Source organism: Stegostoma tigrinum, chromosome 19 (genome assembly GCF_030684315.1).
Source record: "Stegostoma tigrinum isolate sSteTig4 chromosome 19, sSteTig4.hap1, whole genome shotgun sequence".
Classification (NCBI taxonomy): Eukaryota; Metazoa; Chordata; class Chondrichthyes; order Orectolobiformes; family Stegostomatidae; genus Stegostoma; species Stegostoma tigrinum.
Window position 1 is genome coordinate 38,939,632 of NC_081372.1, and position 22,197 is coordinate 38,961,828.

A 22,197-nucleotide genomic window follows, 5' to 3' on the forward strand; every position below is an offset into this window, starting at 1 on the left:
AATGCTCTGGTACTGGTACTCAAAGTTACTTCCAAATCTCAATTACAAGCTCCAAATCTTTCTTTCATTGGAAATTTTCAAATTAAAAAATAAATTCTGGATTCTTTAAAACTTTAAAAGAAGTGCAACCAAGTTAAGATGGCTAACTGAACAGAAAACAAATAAAATGGAGTTAGAATTTTAATGGAGTATAAATTTATAAAATCCAATTACATTTTCTGCAGTAGTCTATTGTACATCGTAATAGTGAATGGCTAGTAAGGTCTACTTCCTGCAGAAAAATATAGCTGTTACATTAAAAGACAGAAATTGCTGGAATTACTCAGCAGGTTTTATACATTGGGCGAAAGCAGGGGAGGGAGGGGTGAGCGGGGTGGAGGCAAACACAAGAGAGAGCATGTGAGAGTGGGGGGTTCATGTGAGAGAATGGGGGTAGTGAAATGTTAATAAAGGCAGTACGTCCCTTCAGCTGCTCACAGCAGGCAAGGTACTAATGACACTGTTCAAATACAACCAGCCAGAGCTTGCAAATTTCTAAATATTGTCCAACATTAGATGAGATTCTGTGATGGGACAACTTTTGCTGGATGAACCTGAGTGTGCAAAGAATAATGCTGACACAACCAATTTAGGATTGTCATTTTGACTTGCAGTGTGATGTGTTTATATGTATTGAAACTACATATATTAATATATAAGGCCCTCTTTGCAAACAGAAAAAAAAATATTTTACATACTACACCTAATCCAACTGAACAAAAGAGGTAGCACAATGTTCTGGTTCATTCCTCAGAGCAATGCCTCAGTGTAAACCTGACTGGTTTAAACTTAAACCAAGCTAGGCAACTGTCAGTTTCATCTAACTGGTGCATGTCCCACAACAATGCCTCCACCAATCAATTTACTTGCTAAATCAGCACACTGTTCTCACATAATATAAATATGTTGTTCCCCTTTACATTGCTATTTTTGTAAATTGTCTTGATGAGAAGTGCAAATGAAAACGTGACTTGTTTCAGCAGTACTCAAGTTTTATACTGTCAAATTGGTATATCTTGATTGAAATTTGTTGCAAAAACTGCAGCATCATTACATATTAATATACAATTGTTGTTAATTGGATCTAGGTCACTGGAGTGCTAATCAGTCTATATTTGCACAAAATTGGAGACGTACAGATGTTGGCATGCACTGGTTACATTTTCTCCTGAATTATTGCAAGAAAGCAATTGCAACAATAAGACCACTAGAAATAGGAACCGGAGAACACTGTCAAGCCTGCTCTGCCGTGCAATCAAATCATGACAGCCTTAAAATATTCACAAGAAATCTGCTCCTACTGCTCTCTATGACGAGCAGTAGCATTGACTCTCGATGTTGCAAGAGAAGAAATTCCTTCTCATCTCAGTCTTAAATTACCACCCTCAACTCAGACGATGCCCGCTGGTCTTGGACACTCCCATGAGGGGGATACATTGGTCTGAATCTTTGAGCAGTTGCAACAATGGGCTCAAATCAAAAGATGCCTCTGACCTGAAACTACTGCTAAAATTTCTCCTGAGGACTTCTAATCCTGATGCAGAAAAAAAGATGCACAGGACTTCATCACTGGAGTGGCGTAGTCAGTGGAAAAGGACATGTCAGCTTTAATGGCACCAGTTGCTGTGTCCCAATTAGTGAAAAAGCTCCGGTCTTTTAATGAACGTTACTGAAAGGTTGAGTGGAGAATATGGATTTCTAGTCATCAGGGGTCATTTTTTCAGGTCGGGGTGTTAGGTTCATGGTCAACAGTTTTGCAGTGAGATGGTGTTGCTGGCTTGGCCTGGTTAGTTACATCTCAGCTGGTAGCTTGGTGGCCATGGAGAAGGGATGGTAGTCTGCTGGGAATTAGGTCAGGTAGTTATCTGCATTTTTTCAAAAGTTCTTAGCAGTGCTGACATATTATTGTCAATTATCAATAATTGTAAAATTGGCATATTTCAAAGTAAACACATTACCTAGATTTTTGCAACAGTAACAAAAACAAATGTTTTCACCATTTGTCAAGCTTAGATTTTTGGCACACTTCTGCAAGTCAGATACAGTTTAGTTCCATCTAAAGGGTATCTGCAAACTGAGATCAGCAATGAATCTCTGCAACCAAACTGTACATTAGTAAGAATACATCAAGTTTGAAATTAAATGTCCAGTTTTGTACAGAAAGTTAAAGGCATAAAGAGAGGAAACAATTGTTTGAGAAGAAGAAAATACTTTAAAAAAACTCCAATGATTAAAATCTAAACAAATGGGATTTCATAATTGTAAAAAAGGTAAGATTTCAGCAAAGATTACTTGATCATAATTAAGATTTACTGCCCTGCAGAAAATTTACTTTTGTTTAAATAGACAAACTTGACTCTTGAACATTTTGGAGTGTGAGGGGTGGGGAAGGGCATAGTATCTTGCAGGCAAGCACAATAAATTCATGTCCTTCACATGTTTGAATATTGTCATAACCAGAAGTCAGAACCCTGGAGTACTGTGAACATTTTTAATTGTAATCTCAAAACGTATCACTGAACTGCAACAGCTAGAAATCACTCTTCATGTAAATTAAGTGGCTACTTGGAGACACCCACACAATAGCAGACCAATGGATTCAAAGGGAACTGTAAATAATTGTCTCTTTCAAAAGTAGGGGTAGGATGCAAATCAAAACAAACTAGACAGATCTCTTATGAATACAAAAATAGTGAGTTGTTGATGACCTCCTACTCAACAGCAACCATGGTTTGTGGAGAATGCTTCAAAAAAAAAATGTAAGCACGTTTTCTGTCTTTCCCTTAAAGAGTGCAAAAAGGGACAGGATTACAAAGCTTGCTTCAACTGTACTGCTGTGTGCTAGTGGGAGGAACTGAAAGTTCTCATGTAGCAATCTAGGTTAATGTGCTGTGAAAGACGCAGTCGAACAACTACCTTTAGTCGTAAGTGCTGCTGACAAAGACTTCCTCAACGAGTGCTAGAAGTCAGCAACCGGCAGCCAGAGGAACAAGGGAATAGGTATAACAAAATGATTCACTCTGAATACTAGAACTCAAATCACAACTGATAGGAATTAAAACTATGGAATCTCAACTAATCTGCAAAGCTAAGGAACATGAAATTGACTATTCAACTATCAAAGATTTTGTTGTTACAGGTAACCTTCATTGCAACAGCCACCATATCCGACCAGGTCCACTTTACAAACAATTCATGTCATTTCTTTACAAAAAGGTGGTATGTTTTTGGCCTCACTTCTTATTTCTAATCGATGAGTATGCATGCGCAAGTAATTTCCCCCCCCCCCATTTAATAATTAATAAAACTCTTAACTCAAGCAAGTCTGTTAAATTGTCTCCTTTTAAATCACAAGTTCATTTCAGTATAGGAGAAAAATATCTTCAACAGAAGAATCCCTTCTTACATTAACGTTGTTGCAACCAACTCAAGCAGTGGGTGAAAGAAAGACAGAGAACCTGTTCATTCCTCCTCATCCAGGACCATAACAGTTTGAGATTTCCAGTCACTACGAGCAGAGTTCCTTGCCACCACTTACTGTTCTCTAAACGTGCAATCCCAATGAAACACAGCTTGGACAATAACCAGGAGGGGTGAAGTCAGTGTTTCTTTGATAGGTGAAAGCATGGGAACCATGCCTGCTGGATATTAGGACACTTATGTGGCAAATGCATGGAACATGTATTTGCAAACTCCAGCTACATTTCATTTTCAAACACACACAATGCATGCAAATTGAATGTACTGATGCACAAAACATCGATCAAAGGCAAAATGCACCATGTCATCGATGGAAGTTAAAGTAACATTCCAATCTCAGAGATGCAGAAGTAAATGGCAATAACTTAAAAGGAGGCGGATACAGATCAAAAACATCCCATCATTTGTAGAACTTGCAAAGGTTTTGTATAATGAGGGGAAAATTGTTGTGTTATATGACACAAGTATGCTTATAAATACTGTTGAATATAGAAGAAAAAGTGGAATGGTTGAGATGGGTAAGGATTTGGAGCATGTCAATACATCAAATAATGATTCAATGGGTTGATTATTCAACCAGTGCAGCACTATCACCAAGATCATGCACATAATGTGGTCTGGGCCATGATGGAAAAGAAAAGGTAGGGCTGGAGCAGATGCCAAGACCCAATTTATGGACTGTCAGTTTGAGCCTCGGCAGGAGTATCACACAGTGAATGTATAAAAATTACAGGTGAAGACTCAGTAGAAATGAGTAAGTTCCTGAGGTCAGTGGTGATAGAAGAAAGAAGTGTGAGATTGGAAACTAACCATAGATAGAAACCAAAACAGCTGCGGATGCTGTAAATCAGGAACAAAAACAGAAGTTGCTGGAAAAGCTCAGCAGGTTTGGCATCATCCGTGTAGGAAAAAAGTCAGAATTAACGTTTCAGGTCCAGTGAGTCTTCCTCAGACCTGTTCTGAGGAAGGGTCACCAGACCAGAAACGGTAATTCTAACTTTTTTTATTCAGAGATGCTGCCAGACCAGCTGAGCTTTTCCAGCAACTTCTGTTTTTGTTCTTAACCAGAGATATGCCTTGGTTGGAGTAACCATAAGAAATGCGATGGAGAAGTGTTATGAAATCAAATCACTGGGCAGCAGAGACCTCACAAAGGAATTCTGGGAGACAGCACAAACAGGCATACTGTTTTGGATACTGTTGGGGAGAGATAGCTTGTCAGGTTGTACAAGCAGCAGCCACCCGTGGGACCACAACTCGTTCTGCTGTAGAGCAAAGTCCAGGGCAGCATTAGTATAAAGATGACTCGATAGTCAGGAGCACATACAGGCATTTCTGTGGCCTTGAATGAGACTCTAAGATGGTGCGTTACCTCCTCAGCGCCAGGGTCCTGGATGTCTCAGTGGCTACAGGACATCCTGAAACAGGAGGGGAAAATGGACAGAAGACACAATCCACATTGGCAGGAAGAAAGAAAAAAGGTCCTGCGAATACAATTCAGGGAGTTAGGTATGAAGCTAGAAAGCATGACTACCAGGGTACAAATTTTAGAATGACTACCCATGCCTCAGGATAGTGAGGCTAGGAACAGAGACAGATACAGAGTACAATACAGTTGAACATGTGATTACAGAGCTGGTGTAGGAGGGAGGGCTTTAGTTAGATGGATCATTGAGATATCTTCTGAGGACGATGGGACCTGTACAAGGAGGACAGGTTGCACCTGAATAGGAAGGGCACCAATATCCTTGGTGGGAGGTTTGCAAGAGCTTTTCTGGAGGGTTTAAACTAATGTGGCAAGGGGGTGGGAACCAGAAAAACAGGCAAGTGCAGGGACTGGGGACAAAAGAGAGACTGAGATATGCACAGTGCAGAGTAAGAGTACGCAGAGGGAAGTCACAGGGTCAGACGGACTGGAGGTCTGGAGTGCATTTACTTCAATGCAAGAAGCATAACCAGTAAGGCAGGTGAAGTATAGCACATGGATAACTGCATGGAATTACGATGTTATTGCCACTACAGGGACACGGTTAAAGGAAGGACAGGACTGGCAGCTTAGTATTTCATGATATTGCTGTTTTTGAGTGGTAAGCAAAAAGTGATGGGTGATATGCATTGCTGATTGGGGATTACATCATATCTGTGTTGAGGGAGGACACATTGCAGAGATCTTGCAGAGACATTCTGGTAGGAGCCAAGGAGCAGAAAAGGTGAAATCACAATGCTGGGAGTTTTCTATAGACCTCCTAACTGCCCATGGGAGACAACGGGACAGATCTCTAGTCAGATACTGGAAAGGTATGGGGGGTGGGGGGGGGGGGGGGTGGAGAGAGAAAAAGCATGGTAGTTGTGGTGGGTGACCTCAACTTTCCTCTTATTAACTGGGGCTCCCTGAGATCCAAAGGCTCAGACGGAGAACATTTTGTTAGAAGTGTCCAGAAGGGCTTTTTCAGACAGTATGTTGACAGTCCAACCAGCGGCGAAGCCATAGTACACTTGGTATTAGGGAATGAGCCAATACTGGTGATCGATGTTTCAGGACAGCATTTTGGGATTAGTGACCATAATGCCACAAGATTGAGTAGTCATGGTCAAGGGCAAGAGTGGCCCTCAGTTGAGGTGCTTAAATTGAGCAAGGGCCAATTACATCCAAATTAGACAGGGACTGGGGAATACGGGCTGGGAGAAGTTATTTGAGGGCAAATCTGCATCTGGCACATGGGAGGCTTCAAAGACCAGGTGATTAAAGTGCAGGATATGCAGATCCCTGCAAAACTGAAAGATAGGAATGGCAGGATTCAGGAACCATTGATGACAAAGGCTGGCTAAAATGGATACAAAACTGGCTTAGTTATAGACGACAGCAGAAGGGTGTTTTTTTTTTAAAATCAGAACGGAGACTGGCAACTAGTGGTATTACACAGGGGCAGTCTTAGGTTCTCTGTTGATTGTAATATATAGTATATGTAAAGGAATACGAACCAAATAGTGTAGGTGGTTTGTTGTTTAAATTAGTTAGGGCATGATGATTGGCACAGGCTTGGAGGACCAAAAGGGCCTGATCCTGTGCTGTACTTCTATTTTGTTATGAGTCCTGTCCTTGCTATGTAATGTGGAAATTTGAGCAATATTATCAAGAGGAAAGCAGCATTAAGGAGATGCAGATGCCAAAATGAAAGTGAAATGTACTTAGAAAGGATCATTTCTACTTTTTAAACTTTAGGAATGTGATCATTGTTGAATGGCTGAGCAGGTTCAAAAAGCTGAAGGACTGAATGGCCTACTCCTGCTCATGTTTTCTATGTAAGCTCAGGTAAAAATAGGAGAAGCCAAAAGAAAATAATCAGTTTAAAAAAAATGAAATCTACTTCAAAGTTTGACACATTATATTGGTGGTACTCAATAATATTGTAACAATTCGAAAGGTGACAATCAGAACTGAGGCTTCACACATAAAATAATAAACACAATTTTGTTCACTTTACTTATGTGAGGTTAATACTGCTTTGAAAGCATTTCAGAGATGTTCCACTTGCTGATTCCTGGGAGGAGGACTGTGTCTCATGAGGAAGGTTTGGGCCTGTAACCGCTGCAGTTTATAAAAAAATGAGAAGTGGTTATATTTAAATAGGTAAAATTTTAATAAAGCTTGACAAGTTAATTACTATGACTATGTTTCTCCTTGTGGGGAAGTCTAACTAGGGGGACACACTTTCAAAAGTTAAGATGCAGTTAAGATGAAGATGGAGGAGAAATATTTCCTCTGAGTGTCATTTCAAAAGAGAATTGCAATCATAGCACAGTTAATGTTGGGTCATTCGTTATTTTGGAAACTGCTGGATGCAACAAAGCATAATTAAGATCATAACCAGATCAGACTCTTGTTTCGAATGGTGGCGCAGGCTTGAGGGGCCGAGTGGCCTGCTCCATTTATTAATAAGTGCTTGTTTGGCCTAGGAACCAGGTGTTAACATGTTATTCACTTAACTCAATCTCATGGGTCAGAACTAACCATAATGAAACTGAACAAGTATCAGACATATTACTGAAACCAACTGATTTCCCAAGGCATTTACCTCAGAACAAATCTGAAAGCTTTGTCTTCCTCAAACTCCATTATGTACTACTTTCTATTTCCTGCTATTTTTCTTATCATACTTCCGAAATTTGATCTCTAAAGCTGCTTGAATAGTTTGTCTTTTTTCCACCGTCTCTCTTCTTTTCTCTCAAAGTTGTTTTTCCATCTGCTAGTCCCCTTTCATCCACATACTTGCATTCCCTGTTGCTCTCAAAAGCACCAAATGAGACAGTTAGAACGATCTGTTTCACTATTTACTCACTGCGTTAGATATTTGCATTTATCTCTGCAAATTTTTTTTTAAAAAAAACTTTTATTCACCCCAACCCACTCCCTGAATTTCAGTGCGTCCTGCAACACTGGAAGCCACCTTTTACCAGTTTCAGCACAAGTGCGATACAAAGATTCCTAGTATCCAACGAGAACCACTCTCTTACGGTTTCCCCATAGTTCTGCAATTATTTACCCTTTATTATTTATCATTTTCCCTTTGAAAATTAGGACAGATTTTACTCCCTCTAAATTTCTAGGTCCTCTTTCACGACAGATCTTTTTCTGGTGTCAGAATGAATGAATGAATGAATGAATGAATGAAAGAGGAGAAACCAGCAATACAAATATGGTTTTTATTTAAAGTACTGGGAGAGAAAGAACAATAAAGCAGGGCTTTGGATCTGGGTTAGGGTTAGGGAGAAGGCTGTGACAGGCCTCTAAAAGGACAATGAGACAAGGCTGGGGAGAACGAGTGCGTATCAAGAAGCTCAGTGTAAAAAAATTGTTTGGCAGGTGGGGGAAGCCACGAGCTGCGGCGTTGTGCCCCCAAATGAAGTGCGGAGTGAATAGGCAGTGATAAATAATGCAGCGTATGTCAGTGTTAAGAGACAATTGCGTGATATGAGCAAAAGATAAAAGCGAACAACTTCCCTTTGCATTCTTTGGGGTGCCATTCAATGCGTTTACCTAAGAAAACGTTTTAGAAATGTATGCAGAGAGCTCAACATCACAAAACCTTCTTTTAAATGCCGTTTTCTTTCAGGTGATTAGAATCACAGGGCAATCATGTTGGGACTGTGGATTAGGATTCTGACAAAGCACGTGCTCAATCTGTTCAGATGGTCTCAGATAATTGGAAGGTGGGGAAGATATTAAGACATTCCAAAACCATTCAGACACAGGCGTTAAAGGTTTTCTGCTTTGCTACATTAAGTTACTATTAGACAATAATTAGATGTTTTTCATGTATATGGTTGTGAAAGCTGGCAATGGAAACCCTCCTCTTATTACTTAGCTGAGCAACTGTTCAGTTCATATAACTGATGCTGCAAGTATTAATATAAAAAAAGGTCAAGCCAGGAAGTAGCATCAATCCAGGATAGAAATTTCTCTGCAGTGCAAGTTGAGAAGCCGACAGATTCCAAGTCTGAAGTCCGAAACATGTAGTGCAGGATGTAATTACAGCACAATTTATGCAGGCAGTGTTTCAACTTATGGACACAGGAAGGGATAATGGTGAAAGCAAAGAACAGAATATGCATACATTTGCATCTTTATTACAGGTGAGCTTATCATTATTAAATCTACCTCAGTATCAGAATGCCAAGTTAGAATTTTGAACACGTTCAGAAAAGACATTTGAAATTGTGCTTATTTTCAAGTGGCCTGAAATCACAGATTTTTCTCAATAAAATGTAAATGATGTCATATTTTTGGTCCTGAACAGAATGTGCATAACTTCACCCAATATACATTTCTCCACAACTGAATGCAATGTGTCAGCTCAGCGCTGGTTCACTGAACTGACTCATATTTCACACGTTAATTATTACCACAACTGTCTACTTGATTTTCTGAACTACTTCCAATCACAAGGATCAACTCTGTTCTTACTCTGGTCAGTGGTTCCTTTTCATCAATGAAGAAACCTCCACGTTCTAGTTCTCATTTCCAATGCTTTCTTAACCGTCCTGCACTCTCATCCACCAAAGCTTTCTTTTATTTTTGAAACTGGGCCACTCTACACTTATTAATAAAAGGGTTCTTTAGCTATTTTGCAATGACCTCTATCTCAATCAAAACTACCAGCAAAACAAAAAACTTGTGTGAAGAAATTTCTCTTCATTCTCAATAGCAAATCCAACATTAAAATTGTTCGGAGATAGTAGAAACTGCCGATGCTGGAGAAATTGAGATAACGAGGTGTACAGCTGGATGAACACAGCAGGCCAAGCAGCAGAGGAGCAGGAAGGCTGACTGATCTGCTGCGTTCATCCATCACTACACTCTATTAAAGTTGTTCACAACTGTTCTCCTGTCAAATAAATAGTAAATCATAAATCAGCATAATTCTTCATTTACTTTTTTTTTTAAAAATGCAGTGTTAACTCTCTTAACATTTTCAGCCTTTATTTAAGGAAAAACAATCTATACGCTCATTTTTAGGGAACCTTGTACAGGAATTACAGATACCACCTTACATCTACTTTCTATTACCTTTCCATGTGTATATGCACTGTTCCATATCCCCTTGACCCTTCCACACTTATTTCTACCCTGGCAAGTTAGATCAACCTTAAATCTTATGGTTTAGTCACTCTGTGGTATACTCCTTACTTCAACTTCACAATTCCACTCCCTAAACCAAAATCATTCGTACCATATATGCTGGTTTTAAAATGAAGGAACATGAACAGAGTCACAGGGATCAATGCTAAGCTCACTGTACAGATTTGGGTGTAGAGTTATCAAAAATGGGAAGTGAGGTGAAGTATTAGGCAACTGCAGAAAAGTACAGAAATTAGTTGATTGGGCAGGAAGATATCTCATATGAATTACAAGAAAATTGAGATGACAGATGTTGGGAGGGCAAGAGGGGAAAACCAACAAGAACATTGATGCAAATCTGTAACTAAAACTTAAGCAAGTGTGTCCAAGTTTAGGTGTCTCAGTTTAGAAAGAAAGTTAAAAAGAGCAAGCAAGAATAACAAGGAAGAAAAAGACCCAATTCCCAATGATGAAAGGCTTTAATCACTGAAATTCCAAAAGAAACTGGCACTGGAATAGTGGGCCTGATTGAGGAATTTTGAAAAGAAATAGTTGGATTAAATAGTTGATCAATTACTAAAAGACAGCAAGGCATGATCACCAAAAGATTTTTTTGTATTTAGAGCACTGGTACAATATCCAAGATCTTTTATTAATATGGAGGCAGCAGATTTTCTAACAGTTTGAAAAAGGAATGTGGATAAATATTGCAGAAAAATTATGTTGGAGAATGTCAAGGAAATGGAACTAAGTAGCTAGCTTCTTCAAACAGAAACAGCCTCCTTCAGTTCTACAATGGTCTCAATTTTTAAAGGTTTAGAACAAAACACAGTCTTGTTCCAAGCATTGTCAGAGCGCAATGGGACTGAAGACTATGCAGGTTGATAAACAGAATAATTTTGCATTTGCTCAAGCTTCAGAATAACAGAATATTTAAACAAAAGGCCAAGTCATTCACTTCAGCTCAAAAAGATGTTTACAGTTGCAAACATCCATTTAATTGGGTTGCTTACTTAACCACTGGGAATTAATTAGAGCTAAGAAAATGTGACATGTTCATTTGGCAGTCCCAGAGAACCCTTCCTTGCAAGCCACTCAGTATTAAATCAGGCTAGTCAGTCATTGACCTGGAACACTATGTTGAATCAATTGTGTGTGTTCTTCAGGTAGTCAGACGTGGCTCCAAAACCATTTCCCATGATGTCTCTGTTTCATCAGTGTGATTTTGAGAATGTACAGTGGAAAAATAGAAAATAGAAACCAACTTTAATTTGTTCAGGTCAGAAAATTGAATCATCTTAGACTTGAAGAAATTAAACAGTTTCAAATGCATTTGATATTTAAAATATATCAAAGAGCACCAAATTCAGTTCCCGAGGAGGAAAAAACCGCCAAATGCCCCTCTCAAGTAGAGTGATGACATTTACATGGTGGCATTAGCCCTAACCCAGACTAATATAGGTGATAAAACAAAGGGTCTCAGGAAAGAAGCATGAGGAGTGACAGATTTTAGAACCGTTCACATGATAAACACGATTGCTGCTGGGCCTGGGGAGAAGTAGCATTAACACAGCTAAGATAGACTTTTGTAAATTTGCTGCACTTTAGTTTGTTCTTCAGGCAGCCTGAACAAACTGAAACAGAGTCCTACAACATTAGAACTGTACAACTGAAGTCAAACATCGTAAATTATCCAACAAAAATGCAATCATATTTTTAAAGAATGCATGCAAAATGGGTTTTGGTTGCAATTCAGGCCAGCTTAGTTTTGTGCAGGCAGGAATTTGGTTTACAATTCTTTTGTGGGGTGGTTAACACATACTCCAATGCAACCCTCACATGCAATTTTAAAACATTTTTTGCAAAGCAAACCATTTACTGCAAATATGAAGTCGGAAAATTTAATTCTTTCCCAAGTTTACTTGAAATAAAACATATATACTTAGCAAGATAAAACCTTAAAAAAGTTAATCAGACCAAACTCCACTCGAAAGACAAAGAAAATGTCTTACCTACTAAATTTTCTTATATAATGAAATGTAGTTTTCTTATAGTCATTGTGGCACGTAGCTAACACTGGAAAAATCCAGCATGTCCTGCCTATTACCAGTTATTCTCTAGAAAAGGTACAGTGAGCTAGTTTCTTCAGCCACAGCAGCGAGAGGTTAAAAAAGGTTTCCCAAAGAATTTTTGAACAGGGAATTTTCGGCCCAGTGGCCACAGGACAACAGCAATGCATTTCCAAGTGAGAATACAAGGGAATTTGGATGTTCTGAGACTCCTATGTCCCTGCCATCCTTGTCCTTCTAGACAATAGCAGTTACGAAGCAGTCAAACAAGTATTCATGACTTACAATACTGCATGTTATGGATGGTACAAATTAAATGCACCTTGACACAGTCTTGGAGGGACTGAAGATTTGAGTGTGTGGGGATAGGGTTCCAAATGGAATCTATGTTCTGGATGGTGTAAAACTTCTTGAGGGGTTTTTAAAGTTACACACCACCAGACAAAATCAAGAGTATTCCATCACACTTACGTCACGTACTGTGTAAATTAAGGAGTGATTTGGGTGGGAAGCTAGTTATTCAGAACAGAACAATGCCTTGTGCACAGGATGCGACACTCAGAAACCAAAGATTATTTCATCAGAAAAATCACATTTATACATGTCCTCAAAATATAAATAATAGAACCAGGGGTTCTCTAAAAGCATTGGCCCAGATGTTCAAAATAAAAAAAACACATCTTGACACTAATTCTCTATGGTGTAGATTTCACTCTTTCACAATGTTAATTCAACTCTAATGCCAATTCAAAGGAATCTCCAGGATCTGACAGTGAGACAGTGCTACCATCAAACTGGCTAAGCTACAAATCATTTTGAAGTAGTCTCTCAGATAAAAGAGCCAGGAAGCAAAAATGAACCAATGACACCACTTTTTACACATTTCTACAGACAGTGAAGGAAGGACCAGGATGTACAAGTAGGAATAAAGCTGGAAGCTGAAAGTATTAAAACTTTGTAAAGTTATAAACAGGACATAGGGTTTTTAAGAGAAAGAACAATGAGGGAAACAGACAGACACAGTCTCCCTCTCCCAGTGGTCACGACACAGTAAAATGAAATGCTCAAGCACCTTCAAACCTGACCCGAATGGTTCCAAACTGGATATTTTGAATAACCAGTTCCTTTGCTGTTGTGAATAATTGATACTAGCCGTGAGGTTTATAGCTCAAACAAAAGGCTTAGTTTATTAACAATACAGCAACATTAGCACAGCAAAATTAAACAAAATAATTTCATTAATCTCAATGATTTAAACATCATCTTCTTTGATCCTAGCACCCCCGCAGACATTCAAGGAATAAATCAAATGGAAACATAAACGTAAAGTAAGTGGCCAACTTAATCTAGCAGGCTCCATCATTTGTTAACACCACCAGCACATGTTATCCAAGAAAGGATTCTAAGGTGCAGAGCTGGGTGAACACAGCAGGCCAAGGAACGGGAAGGCTGACACTTCGGGCCTAGACCATTTCTGAAGAAGGGTCTAGGCCTGAAATGTCAGCCTTCCTGCTCCTCGGCCTGCTGTGTTCATCCAACTCTACAGCTTGTTATCTCAGATTCTCCAGCGTCTGCTGTTCCTCTTATCTCTGAATCCTATCTTGCTTGGTTTCTGATGACATCAATGCATGCAAATATCCTCCAGTAGAATCTGAAGAACATTCCTTTAATTCTTTTGACGGAGATTCTATTCTCTGAACTTGCAGTAAGTTGATAACGAGGGGGCAAGCAGAGATCCAAACCTCTGTCCCGTAACTTTCACAGGCACGATCCTTCTGACTTAAAACAAAATTCAAAAGCAAACTCAAACCGTGGCCTCTCTTTGTTAGGCTGGTTATCTCCCAAGTAGGTCCCATCAACATTCAACATCTGCCATCTGTTTCAACACAAGGCCTCTCTGGGGTTGAAGCATCTATAGAGCACTTTTTGAACAAAGAACAACCTGCAATTGACTTTCAGACCTGGTCTCATGAACAAATAACAGTTTGTTCTGCTTTCCTTTGCAAACAAGCTGCTGCATACAGTCCAAAAGATCACCTTCCGCTCTCAGTTTATAGTTCCAAACCAAAATTACATAAGACAACATCAAAACAATGAAAAATCAGCAAGGGTTCTAACAAGTTGTGAAATATTTCTGTATGTTTTAATCAGCAGGAACTTCAACAGTACATCTTTCTGGAGCAGTACAGAATCACAAAGCCAAATGTGCTTGCCCACATTTAATTATGCATTTTCAGGCTTCAAAAGAATTTATTGCAGCAAATGCCAAACAATTTTTCCATCATTACAACCATAGTTCAGGTTATACTGCATGCATCAGTTCCATACAACCTTAAAAATGGACATTAATTGGTTTTGTATTGTGAGAAAGGAAGGGAAACGTTTCTTTATTTTTAGAAAGCATGAACAGTTCTCCCTTCCCTTTAAAAGGCAGAATTCGTACTTTAATCATTGTCTTACAACCAGTAGATGTAAAAACACAAGCACACACCCAAACAGCCTCACTAGTTGGTACATCCCGCTATTCCAGCAGCCTTACCAAAAGTGTAAACACTATCTTATAATCACTTAAAAAGGGGAATTCGTATCTGCTTTAACATGCTATCCAGAATAAAAGAAACATTCACTAGATTTCTATAATTAACTCAGAAAATAACTTACTATTTACTTCAAGTTAGCTTATTCTTATAAATGTCAAAACTAGTTAACTAGGCTACTACGCAGAAAGAAACTGCACTCCCCTCTCAAGTCGCAAGACAGATAATACAGCATCATAGCAATGATACAGGTTTGCAGAGAAAGAAGAAAATCGATAACACAGCTATACTGAAAAATAACAGCTACTACAGTTGAGGCTTTTGTTAAGCCACCTTCAGCACTGGGTCTCTTTCAAATCAGTGTGTCCAGCACTTAAAACAATAAAATCTCGTCACTCCTGGATTAGTGACAATGGGAACTGCAGATGCTGGAGAATCCAAGATAATAAAATGTGAGGCTGGATGAACACAGCAGGCCCAGCAGCATCTCAGGAGCACAAAAGCTGACGTTTCGGGCCTAGACCCTTCATCAGAGTCTAGGCCCGAAACGTCAGCTTTTGTGCTCCTGAGATGCTGCTGGGCCTGCTGTGTTCATCCAGCCTCACATTTTATTATCACTCCTAGATTATTTGCTTTCTTTCTCTCTGCAAAAAACAGAATCAGTAAATCAAAGCACACTTTAAAATGTTTTAAATTTAACCAGAAATTGGGGGCTTTCCTGGCACTGCCAACATTTATTGCCCACACACAACTGCCCTTGAAAAAGGTAGTGAAATACCTTCTGAACTGCCATAGTCCGTTTGATTTAGTTACGCCCACAATGCTGTTTGGAAGGGAGCTCTAGGGTTATGACGAAATTACAATGAAGGAACAGCAGGATCTAGTTCCATGTCATTATGCCAAGTGCACGGAGAAAAACTAACAGGTGATGCTGCTGTCGTGGTATCTGTTACCCTTGTCCTCCTAGATGATAGTCATGGACTTAGAGGATGTTACCTAAAAGAGCTTTGGGGAGTTTTTGCAATGAAGCTTGGAGATAGAACAAATTTGTTGCTTCTGGTAATAATGAATATTTGAGGATCCACAGCAAAAATCAAAACACGACCATTTTCATATGGCTAGACCAGTTCATTTTCTAGTCAGTCAACGGCAACTTCCATGATGCTGATAGTGGAGGATTCAGCAATGATAATGAAGTCAAGGGCTGATGGTGAGATTTTATTTTGTTGAAGATAGCTATTGCCTAGTACTTTTGTGGTGCTAATATTACTACCCACTGATCACTCCAAACCTGGATATGGTCATATCTTATTGGATTTGAAGATGGACTGCTTCAGCATCTGAGGATTGGCAAATAGTACTGAACAGTGCACAGTGAACATCTCCAGTCTAACTTTATAGTCGTACAGCACAGAAACAGAATCTTCAGTCCACTGCTGAACATAATCCCAAACTAAACCAGCCCCATCTGCCTGCTCCCGGCCCATATCCTTCCAAACCTATCCTATCTGTATACTTATTCAAGTGTCTTTTAAATATTGTAACTGTGCCTGTATCCAATACTTCCTGAGGAAGTTCATTTCACACGTTAACCACCCTCTGTGGAAAGCATCTACCCCTCATGTCATTTTTTTGTAAAAAGGACCTCTCCTCACCTCTTTTAAAAAAAAAAATGCCCCTAGTCTTGTAATTCTCCGTGCGAGGGAAAAAAAACCTACCATGAACTTGATCGACACCATGACTTTATAAAACGTCTGAGGGCACCTCTCAATCCACCACACTTCAGTGAAAAAACTCACAGACTATCCAGCTTTTCTTTATAACTCAAAACCTTTCATACTCAGCAATACCCTGGTAAATTTCTTCCGAACTCTCTCCAGCTTAATATCCTTCCTAGAACAGACACAGTATTCCAGCAGAAGTCTCAGCAATGTCCTGCACAACCTCAACCTGACTTCCAAATTCCTATACTCAAAGGACTGAGCAATGAAAGCAAGTGTGCTAGATGCCTTCTAAACCACTCTGTCCATACGTGGCACAAACTTCAAAAAAATTAGTTTCCGGGACATATCTGCTCTACAACACTACCCAAGGTCTGCGCGTTAATCATATACATCCTGCCTCTGACTTTCCATAAAACAAACAATATCTCACATTTATCCAGACTGAACTCCATCTGCCATTTTTCAGTCCATTGAACCAGTTGATCAAGATCCCTTTGTAATCTTAGAACACCTTCTTCACTGTCTACTATGCCACCCATCTTGGTGTCATCCACAAACTATGCCTTCTATACTCTCATCCAAATTTTGCAGGGAAGGTCATTGCTGAATTTGATCAGACGAAAGGTAGCATCTTGAGGAACTCCTGACGTGATGTTCATAAACTGAGATGATTGATCTGTAGCACCTATCAAACACTGGAGCAGAATTAGGCCATTCAGCCTAAATCAGGTCTGCTCCACCTTTCATCGAGCTATGGTTATTCAAATAACTCAACTCCATTTTCCTGCCATTCCCCATAACCCATGAAGCACCCACTGATTACAAAATCTGTCTTTCTCAGCCTTGCATATACTTAATAACCCAGCAACAAAAGCCCTCTGCAGTAAAGAATTCCACAGATTCATTGGCCACTCAGAGAAGTTAGTCATCTAGCTTAAATGTGTGACCCGAGGCAAAACGCCAACTCTCTGACACCTCCTCCTACCGCCCCCTTGATCATGACCCCACCCCCGAGCACCAAACCATCATCTCCAACACCATCCATGACCTCATCACCTCAGGGGACCTCCCACCCACAGCCTCCAACCTCACTGTTCCCCAACCGCGCACAGCCCGTTTCTATCTCCTTCCCAAAATCCACAAACATGCCTGCCCTGGTCGACCCATTGTCTCCACCTGTTCATGCCCCACCGAACTCATCTCCACCTATCTGGACTCCATTTTCTCCCCTTTGGTCCAGGAACTCCCTACCTATGTCCGTGACACCACTCACGCCCTCCACCTCCTCTGGACTTCCAATTCCCTGGCCCTCAACACCTCATTTTTACCATGGACGCCCAGCCCCTATATACCTGTATTCCTCATGCAGACGGCCTCAAGGCCCTCTGCTTTTTCCTGTCCCGCAGGCCCAACCAGTCCCCTTCCACCGACACCCTCATCCGCCTAGCCGAACTCGTCCTCACCCTCAACAACTTCTCTTTCCATTCCTCCCACTTCCTACAGACCAAGGGGGCGGCCATGGGCACCCGCATGGGCCCCAGCTATGCCTGCCTCTTTGTAGATTACGTAGAACAGTCCCACTTCCGCACCTACACAGGCCCCAAACCCCACCTCTTCCTCCGTTACATTGCTGACTGTATCGGCGCCGCCTCTTGCTCCCCAGAGGAACTCGAACAGTTCACCCACTTCACCAACACCTTCCACCCCAACCTCAAGTTCACCTGGGCCATCTCCAACACATCCCTCACCTTCCTAGGACTCTCAATCTCCATCTCGGGCAACCAGCTTGTAACTGATGTCCATTTCAAGCCCACCGACTCCCACAGCTACCCAGAATACACCTCCCACCCAGCCTCCTGCAAATATTCCATCCCCTATTCCCAATTCCTCCGCCTCCACTCCCAGGATGATTCATTCCACTCCCGCACATCCCAGATGTCCAAGTTCTTCAAGGACCGCAACTTTCCCCACGCAGTGGTCGAGAATGCCCTTGACTGCATCTCCCGCAACACATCCCTCACACCCCACCCCCGCCACAACCGCCCTAAGAGGATCCCCCTCGTTCTCACACACCACCCCACCAAACTCCGGATACAACGCATCATCCTCTGACACTTCCGCCATCCACAATCTGAGCCCACCACCCTAGACATTTTTCCATCCCCACCCTTGTCTGCCTTCCGGAGAGACCACTCTCTCCGTGACTCCCTTGTTCGCTCCACACTGCCCTCCAACCCCACCACACCTGGCACCTTCCCCTGCAACCGCAGGAAGTGCTACACTTGCCCCCACACCTCCTCCCTCACTCCCATCCCAGGCCCCAAGATGACTTTCCACATTGGCAGATGTGCAGGTGAACCTCTGCTTGATGTGGCATACTGTATCCACTGTACCCGGTGTGGCATCCTCTACACTGGGGAACCGCTTTGCAGAACACCTCCGCTCGGTTCGCAATAAACAACTGCACCTCACAGTCGCGAACCATTTTAACTCCCCCTCCCATTCTTCAGATGACATGTCCATCATGGGCCTCCTGCAGTGCCACAAGGATGCCACCCGAAGGTTGCAGGAACAGCAACTCATATTCCGCTTGGGAACCCTGCAGCCCAATGGTATCAATGTGGACATCACCAACTTCAAAATCTCCCCTCCCCCCAATGCATCCCAAAACCAGCCCAGCCTGTCTCTGCCTCCCTAACCTGTTCTTCCTCTTACCCATCCCTTCCTCCCACCTCAAGCTGCACCTCCATTTCCTCCCTACTAACCTCATCCCACCTCCTTGACCTGTCAGTCTTCCCTGGGCTGATCTATCCCCTCCTTACCTATACTCTCCCCTCCACCTATCTTCTTTTCTCTCCATCTTTGGTCCGCCTCCCCCTCTCTCCCTATTTATTCCAGAACCCTCTCCCCATCCCCCTCTCTGATGATGAAGGGTCTAGGCCCGAAACATCAGCTTTTGTGCTCCTGAGATGCCTCTTGTCCTACTGAGTTCATCCAGCTCCACACTGTGTTATCTTGGATTCTCCAGCATCTGCAGTTCCCATTATCTCTGATTGAATGTGTGACCCCTTATATTGTGATTATGTTCTCCTCGAGTCTCCCGTAAGAAGAAATATCCTTTCTGCAATTATCCTTCCAAGAATCTTGTACATTTGACAAAATCACCTTTCATTCTTTTAATTTCCAATGAGTACTGGCCCAATTTACTCACTGAATCTTGCCTCAGAAGACAGCCCCTCCATACCCACGATGAGCTTAGCGAAATGTTTCTGGACTGCCTCCAATGCTAGTATATTTTCGCTTAGTTAAGAGGCTCAAGACTGTTTGCAGTATTCCAGCTGTGGTCTGTCTATTGCCTTGTACAGTTTTAGCAAATATTCACTATTTTTGTATTGCATCCTGCTTGAAAGAAATGCTAACACTCCATTTGTATTCCCAACTACCCACTGGACCTGAACGCTAGCTTTTTAAGATTCATGGATTCAAGATTAAGATTCAAATCTACCTGTTCTGTATCTTTCTGCAGTCTTTCTCCATTTAAATAATATTCAACTCCTCTATTCTTCCTTCTAAAGTACTTAATATCACATTTAACCCATAATCGTCTTCCTTTATGCTGACTATGACTCCAATGAGCAGGCAGCTTTCCTCATTTCCATTGGCTCTACTATTGTTACAGCATCTGGATGCCACTGCAATTCCTAAAGGATGTGACCAGCTCAGTCAATAGTTGTGCTGCCCCCACCCTAAATACAACCTCAGTGCTTCATCCAAGTGGTTTTCCAGTTCAAATTCCATCACCGTCTGCCATAGTGGGTTTGACCCCAAATTTCCAGGGTCTTTAGATTACTAGTCTAGTGACAATATCACAACCCCATCATCTCTTCTTGTCATTTCGGTTCCAAGATGTTACATGATGCTCACTTCAGCCCAGAAACTGCCAAATCATTTAGACTCTTCCAACTTCCAACTTCCTTCACATAGCCCTCAAAATATGTACTCATTCCCAAAACTCAACTAAGAATGCAATGACTGAATGGGAGAGAGGCAAGTGGAATTTGAAAAACAGGCAAAGTAGCAGGCTACAGGAACACAGGAGTAGGAAAAAAACCAAGTTGGCACAAGGTTTGCAGACTGCTACATCATATAAACATTCACATGGAACGTTTCCACGCCCATCCCTGAGTTGTGCACCCATCAGCGATGCATTGTGAAGTCGCATTAAAAAGGTCTGAAGCTGCAACTGTCAGTATTGACAGATGTCAGACTGCTACAAAATCCAAGAGAACAGTGAAGTGCAGTTCCTGGATCCTGTGTTCATCTCCAATGCAACAATAGTGAAAAAAAAAAAGTTGAGAAGTCAGAGTCAAGTAACAGGGAGTTTGGGGACATGCATGTTGATAGATGACAGTCTTTTATTGGTACTATTAAAACAAAACTAAAAATCAGGTAAAACAGTCCCTGATAGAAATAAAAAGGCCTATCACTGTTATCTCATGTGACCATTCTTTCCTTACTTAAGAACCTTAAAAGTTTATTTTACTTTTTGTTCTTGCAAACAATAGCCAGCATACATTTTCTTTTTCCTTTTATGTAAACAGTGCATTAAAGCCCACCCATTAGAAATATTTCCCATTCTGGCAAAGGATTTACAAAATAAATATTAATGTCCATGGAGAAAAAGACAAGTTTTGTTCACATATTTTGAATTGTTGCTCACTATGGTAGATTTCAACAGGAGCGCTCAGATATTCACAGGTAATTTGTATTTACTAGAAACTTATGTTGTCATTCAGCTCATAATGCCTGTTAGTATCAGAGTTTATTTTGAAAACACAAAGGAGATCAGCAAGTAACATACAGCAAGAACTTTAAGGGAAAGCAATGTCAGGAAAGGCTAGATTTCAAATATACAATTTTAATTTGAAATAATTATTTTCGAAGGAAATCTGATTCGAAACATAAAAGGACTGCTTAAAAGATTCAACCATAAGCAAAAAAAACTACATTGTCAATGCAAAAAAGCTGCATTAATAGTTTGTGGAATTCTGAACCAAACACTTTCCTTTGGCTGTTTCTATATTTCCATTATAAATTGTTGTGGCCAAATTTGCTTGCACATGATGGGGAGGCAGTAGCTGCATTGATATGGGAATGTAGTCACCATGTTTATTTAGACAGTTTTTTTAAAATGGATAAGAGAACTCTTAGTAAAACATGGTGACCAGAAATTGGCAATCTAACCTTAACATAATATTTGTAGATAATGCAAGCTTCCACATCGGCAAGGGGCACATGAACTAATACGTTCGTTAAAGCAGATGTCTGTTGTTCTTGTGTATTGCTAATACAACAGGAAACGTTTTATATGTGAGCAATCATGACCTTGGACAACTGGATGGATAGTAATTAAACAAAAATGTCAAATTCCATTTGTTTGACAGGAGAAAACAATGATGTCACGTAACAAGAGAGTGGCAAGTGCATGCACTACGTCAATATTTAATAGACATTGAACTGTTATTTGAAACACAATTTCATTGTAATTGTGGAGCCATTTCTGTTGTAAACATATCAATTCTGTTTCTATGGAGTCATTAACTGGGGAAAAATTATAACCTTGTTGAAAATGGAATCACAGAGCAAACATTAAGCAGCAGTTTCTGGGGCGTTTGGAGATTGGCGACTTAAAACAAGACAATGCAATATTTTATTCTGTTGGTTAAATT

At 40.7% G+C, this 22,197-nt stretch overlaps 1 protein-coding gene across 4 annotated transcripts in view; it reads right to left on the reverse strand.

Moving 5' to 3' along the window:
- LOC125461406 (beta-1,4-galactosyltransferase 5-like) overlaps nucleotides 1–22,197 on the reverse strand; it is a 79,639-nt gene that overhangs the window by 33,370 nt on the left and 24,072 nt on the right. The gene's annotated exons all lie outside the window — the stretch shown is intronic.